Genomic DNA, 6,183 nt, shown 5'->3' on the forward strand with positions numbered 1-6,183 from the left:
GAAATGTCATGAAACAAGCACTGCAGGATAAGAGAAAAGTAACGGAGACACCTGGACAAGAAAGGCTATTACAGAACTCTGAAGGCCATAAAGTCCCAGAAGGAAGACTACTGCTAAACTTTCTAGAGACAGTTCAAGGACTGTAATTTGGGACTTTGGACTAAAACTATCATCTTTGGCCTTATGAATAAGACTTATTGTCTGAATGTTTACAGGGTTCTTGGCTTGTTTGTTGCTAGGACCACTAGATGGTGGTAACTTGTAGAGGATATGTACGTGAAGGAATTTTCTTTGTCTTACCCCTTTACAAATGGTATAAAAGCTCTGTGTTAACTAACATTAAATTGTCATCTGTTCAAGAAGCAAGTGTCTGGGTATGATATTTTTGTCCTTCGCCTACCCGTCTCTCCTTCAGGAAATCTCACGACCCGGCAAGGGACTGGTCCCCTTCACATGAACATGGGATAGGTCAGTAATCCCTGCTCTCTTCCTTGCCTCAGGCCATGACTGTATCACCCTGAGTTAACCATCAGGATGTTAGGTGCAAAGCAGGTGGAACCAGTACATTCACTGTTGAAGCGCTACCGCAAAAGTTGTATGTCAGACTTTCTGCTCCTAATTTCATGTCATTTGCCCACCATACTGCTCATCAGTGTTCCCTTGGTCAACATGGTATTCTGTTATTCTCTGGCTGCCAAATGCCCATAGCATCATTGCCTACCCCTCTATGGAATGTGGACCCAGGTTTCACTGAACGTGTCTTTAAGATCTGTTTTTTGAGTAGGCCTGTTCATAGCTAATGAGGGTGTAGATTTATCGACATGCTTCTAGACACAGGAGGGCGCTGCATCACTCTTGTGGCTGCAGTTCACCAATATTCTCAAATAGCCACTGAGATCCATTTTCACTCATATTGAACCATTTTCACCCTAAGGCCTGTGGCAGCTGAAAATGTCTTCTCAGCTATAAACAAGCTGGATGCTTACAAAGGGAGAGGGAACTATTTTCCTTCTAGAAAGCCGGTGGTCTGCAGGGCCTAGATCTGTGAGGAAAAAGATTGGATCCATGCCCTGACTCAGGACACATGTGATGCAAGGATAATCTAGCAGAAGAAGGAGATTTTGTATCCCTGGCTCAGCCACACTAACCGAGGCGATCATCTCAAGTCATAATCTCCAGCTTTCTGGAAGATGACTCTTAAGATTTTCCTGTCTTCCACTGGGATTTTGTTTTTGCTGTGTTGGGTGCAGATAGTGGAGGGGAGGTGTTTGGAGAGGGAGCTGCTTCATGTGATGTCAGGAGCCAGCCATGGAGGCCTTCCTGCTGACAAAGTCCAGGGGGCTGAAGACCCCGGGTTGCAAAGCGAATCTGAGCAGCTGAGACCCTTGCTTCTTCTACTTTTGTTATTAGTGCAGCCAAAAAGTTCTGTACAGTCTGAGGATGGAAAGCAAAATTCCACTTACACCTCCACTCCCCTTTGCAAAAAGGCAGGAGGGGAATTCATGAAAAATTACCTTCCCTTTGTTAAGGAGGCTTATAATTCTGATTAGGGATTGTGACTAAGTGACTTGAGCCCTGGGGACCCTTTGTTTTACAAACATTGAAGCTCATTTTCCCTGGCAGGAAATAATTAACACAGATTGTAAACACCAGGTGTTAAATTAGGGAAAACTAGCCAGGCCAACTTGTGGCTAAGAAACCTTGAAAATGTTGCTTTACCCCAGCTAGTTTCAAATTGCTGTGTAAAGGTCACAGGTGTGACTTGTTAATCTATGTGATAATTTTAGTGCTTAGAACTTGGTAGTGATTTATAATGTAATAATTATGGGAATAAGTAAGTTTTGTATGGACATTAAGAAATGGTAATCATTAAAAAATGTTAGAAGTTTATAAAATTTATAGTTAATGTTTAGGATGATAATGTTTTAAGATCAAAACAGGATGAACCAAAGATACATTGCCTGTCCAGTCCATTCAATTGTAACTGCCTTGGAAACAAAAAACTTGTAGAATACAAAAGGAGTTGGAAAAGACAATAAATCGGCATTTGTCCTGCTTGCAGCAGAGTCAGTGTCCAAGTTTTTTCTCCTGTGCTGATGCCATCCCTCTTCCAGGAAACCCTGACCTGCTGGAGCTGGACTCTGGCAATGTTACAAACCTTGGTTTGAATTCGCTTATAGGAAAACTACCCGACGTAGAGCATCTGAGATACCCAGAACCATCCTTCTCCTGGTAAGTCTGAGGAAGAGGTACACCCTTAGGGGTTGTTTTGGGAATTTTTTGTTGTTTTTCTATGTTTCATTCAGTCTTCTACCATTGCTTGTTCCAGGTGAACTGTAAGTCAGGCTAATTTTTTATAAACTTTGCTTCATTTTTGGAATTCTTTTGTATAGTGCCTGTTTTCTTTTGGACCTTTGTTTCTCAGCTTATTTTTAATTATTTTCAAGAGAAAAAAACTAGGTAGCAAATCATAGCATATCACATTTTGAGGAATAAACACCAGGAGGCCAAATTTTGGAGGATCCACTAATGCTTGTAAAGCTATTTCCATGTGTCGTTTGTTTGCCAGTTTTCATACCTTGCAAAACACTGATTCATTCATGGCTAAATTTTGTGTGTCAAGAAGTTAGCACTATGGCATATCTTTTTTCCTTCTTCCTCTGTTTGTTATCTTGATATTTGAGTACAATTTCTCTTTTGACAGGTTATTTTCATGTATCTACACTATGCCCCACCAGGAAGAGAATCTTTTTCTCTATGTGTTGACTGTGTTTGCACTATTGTGTTTTGTAACCACTTACTTTTGCCTTTCACATAATTTAGCTAGTCTGTTGTGGTCCATCATGTCTTTACTAATCTCTCAACCTTCTAACTTTTAACAGGATCAACAGGGAACTGCCAGAGGGGGAAGGTCCTCACCTAAAGTGTCATGGAGCAAATATTGCTCAAGTCCTTCTATAATTTTTGACATACTGAACTCATCCCACACTTATAACATTAATCTTTCCTCAATGAAGGGATAAAAAGTATACTTGTGCAATGATGGAACTGATGAGTATTCATAGCAAATATTATGAAGCTCCAATTATATCCTGTAGAGACTCTATAGTTCTCACAACCCAAATTCTGGATTTTACTGAACTGTCACATTTCTATAACCAACTGTCATACACAAACTTTTAAGCAGACTATAAAGGGATTTGTGACAATGAATATGGGGTAGGTCAGGGAACTCTGCTTGCTTTCCTGTCTCAGGTCATGACTGTGTCATCCTGAATCTACCATCTGTATATTAGACCCAAAACAGGTGTAACCAGTCACATCCATTTATGTAGTACATCTCTGAAAGGTATCTGTCAAACCTACTGATTGCATTTTAGTGTATTTTTCCAGTTGTATTGTTCATCCTCAAGTTTTTGTTTTGCTTTGTTTTCTTGGCGTTGTGTTTTGATTTTCTTTGCCTGCCAAAAAGCAGTAGAATCCTTGAAATACCTGTGTTGAACACTTGACCCTGGTTACCAAACCTAGTGCCATGGTCAATGTTTTGTGAGTTAGGTTGTTACTAGCTAAGTAGTATATTGCCTTATTGACATGTTTCCGGAGACAAGCTGGAGCCTTGTCACTCTTCATGGCCATGAGTCACCAATGTTCCCATGAAGCCTCAGAGATTCACTTTCAGATTCGGCAATTTCCTCCCTCTTTCTGATGGAAGCTGAGGATATCTTCACAACTCTGAACAAATTGGGTACTTGCTGAGGGAAAAGGAAATAGTGCCATTTTCCTTCCAGAAAGCAAGTGGGTTGCTGGCCTAGGATCTATGGGGGAAAAGTTTAGATCCATGCCCAGACTCAGGACATGTGATCTTGGGAGGATAACCCGCCAGAACAGGGAGATTTTACTCCCTAGCTCAACAAAGCTAACCAGACAGTCTTATCAAGCTGTGATCTCCAACTTTCTGAAATCTAACCCTGAAATTTTTCTGTTCTCTCAGTGGGAGGTTTATGTTGCGGTTTTGGGAGTGGGCAGCAGATGGGACATGACTGGAGAACGATCTCCTTAATGTGACAGACCCATGTCTCATTCACTCATAGAAAAACTTTCTAATGCAGATCACATGAAATCCCCAGACCCATCGTTTTCCTGATAAGTCTGAGGAATGGGTAGATCCTAGGAGGGTGTGGATACCTGGAGACTCCACATTCAGAGAAAACCAGAGATTTCTGAATATTAGTATTTCATCCTTTTAACCACCTCCATATTTCCATCTTCACAGTGTTTTCTATTTTAGTTATAAGTCCTGTATATGTTTTCATTTCTTCTACCCTATAGATTCAATCACTTACACCTACAGACTGTGGTATACTTGTGTAACCCAAGATTTGTCATAAACATTGCTTCTCTTTTTTTTCATTTTTCTGGGTTTTTTTTTTAATTTTGTCAGTTTTTTAAATTTTCCTTTATTTTTTTATTTTACATTTTTTTATTTTAAAGATGTGGGGTACAATTCAGGTTTTGGTACACAAATGTTCATAATGCAGGCATCCTCATTGATGAGGTATGCCCCCACTTCCCTGGGAGTTTCCAATTACTGCCAATCTCTTTCATACAGTATTGTGATAATTGTTTAATGTCCACTTATGAGTAAGAACATAAAGCACTCTGTTCTTTTTTTCTGTGATAGATCACTGAGTATTATAGACTATAAATCCATCCAAGTTGCTGTGAAGTCCATATGTTAGTCCTTCTTTATGGCTGCATATTATATTGGGTATATGTACCACTTTTTAAAAAATCCAGTCCAGTTTTGATGGGCAGCATAGTTGATTCCATGTTTTTGTTATTTTGAATAGTGCTGCCGTAAACATGCGTATGCAAATATCTTTTTTGTAGAATGATTTGAGTTTCTTTGGGCTTATTCCCAATTGCGGGATTACTGGGTCAAATAGAAGGTCAACACTGCTTTTCTTATGTGGATCATTTAGTGTAATGCCTGTTTGCTTTTGACCTACTGTTCCTCAACATATTTTTAGTTTAGTTTAGTTTTTTTGTTTTTTGTTTTTAATAAATAAAGAAACGAGGAAGAGAATCATCTCACACTATTATGGAGAATAAAAGTCTGGAAGGAAAAAGTTTTTAGAATCCACAAAATGCCTAAAGCAATATCCATATGTACATTGCATACCAAATTCACACTTTACTGCAAACCACTGACAGGCAGTTCATGTGATTTGGCCTTCCGAGGGCTGGGATTTCAGATGTTAGCCAATGCACCTGGCCTCATGCCTTTTTACTAATTTCTCCCTTACAACTTTAACAGGGTTAAGAAGAATCTGCCAGAGGAGATTTTCTCAAAAATCCAAGGTGTCATGGAATAAATAGTATACAACTCCTTCCATTTTTTTGATGTACTGAACTCATGCCAATCGTATAAAAGAAAATTGTCCTCAATTAAAGGAGGAAAGGACCTCAAGGGCCATGATAGAAGTAGTGAGTACTCTTTGGTGAGCATTATAAATCCCCAAAGATGTACCAGGGTTGCACTGTAGTCTTTAAATGGGAATTCTAGATTAGGTTGAGAGGTGTCATTTCTATAACCAGCTATCATACAAACATATTGTTTGAAGCAGTCTCTAGAGTGAGCCGTGATTATGAATATGAGGTGGGTCAGCAAATTCTGATCACTTCCCTGTCTCAGACCATGACTGTGTCACCCTGAGTTCACTTTTAGGATTGTAGTTGCAAGACAGGTGTGACAGTTCATATTCACCTAGGTAGGGCATCTCAAAAGGTGTCTGTCAGACTAACTGATTATATTGTTTTGTTTTGTTTTGTTTTGTTTGAGTTGGAGTCTCATTCTGTCACCCAGACTGAAGTGCAGTGACCGCTCCCGGTCACCGCAGCCTCGATCTGCTGGGCTCCAGCGATCCTTCCGCCTCAGCCTTCCAAGTTGCTGGAACTATAGGCGTGCACTACCACGCCCGGCTCATTTTGATTTATTGTAGAGATGAGGTCTCGCCAAGTTGCCCAGGCGGGTCTCCAACCTGCGGGCTCAGGCAATTCACTCACCTCAGACTCCCAAAGGCACGGGATTACAGGCTGAGCCACCAAGCCCGGCTTAACTGATTGTATTGTAATGTTTCCTGCCAGCTATACTGTTCCTTGTATTTTTTTTTCTTCTCTTCA

The sequence above is a fragment of the Carlito syrichta genome, unplaced genomic scaffold (genome assembly GCF_000164805.1).
Source record: "Carlito syrichta isolate Samal-C Ts95f unplaced genomic scaffold, Tarsius_syrichta-2.0.1 Scaffold56803, whole genome shotgun sequence".
In the NCBI taxonomy this organism is placed as follows: Eukaryota; Metazoa; Chordata; class Mammalia; order Primates; family Tarsiidae; genus Carlito; species Carlito syrichta.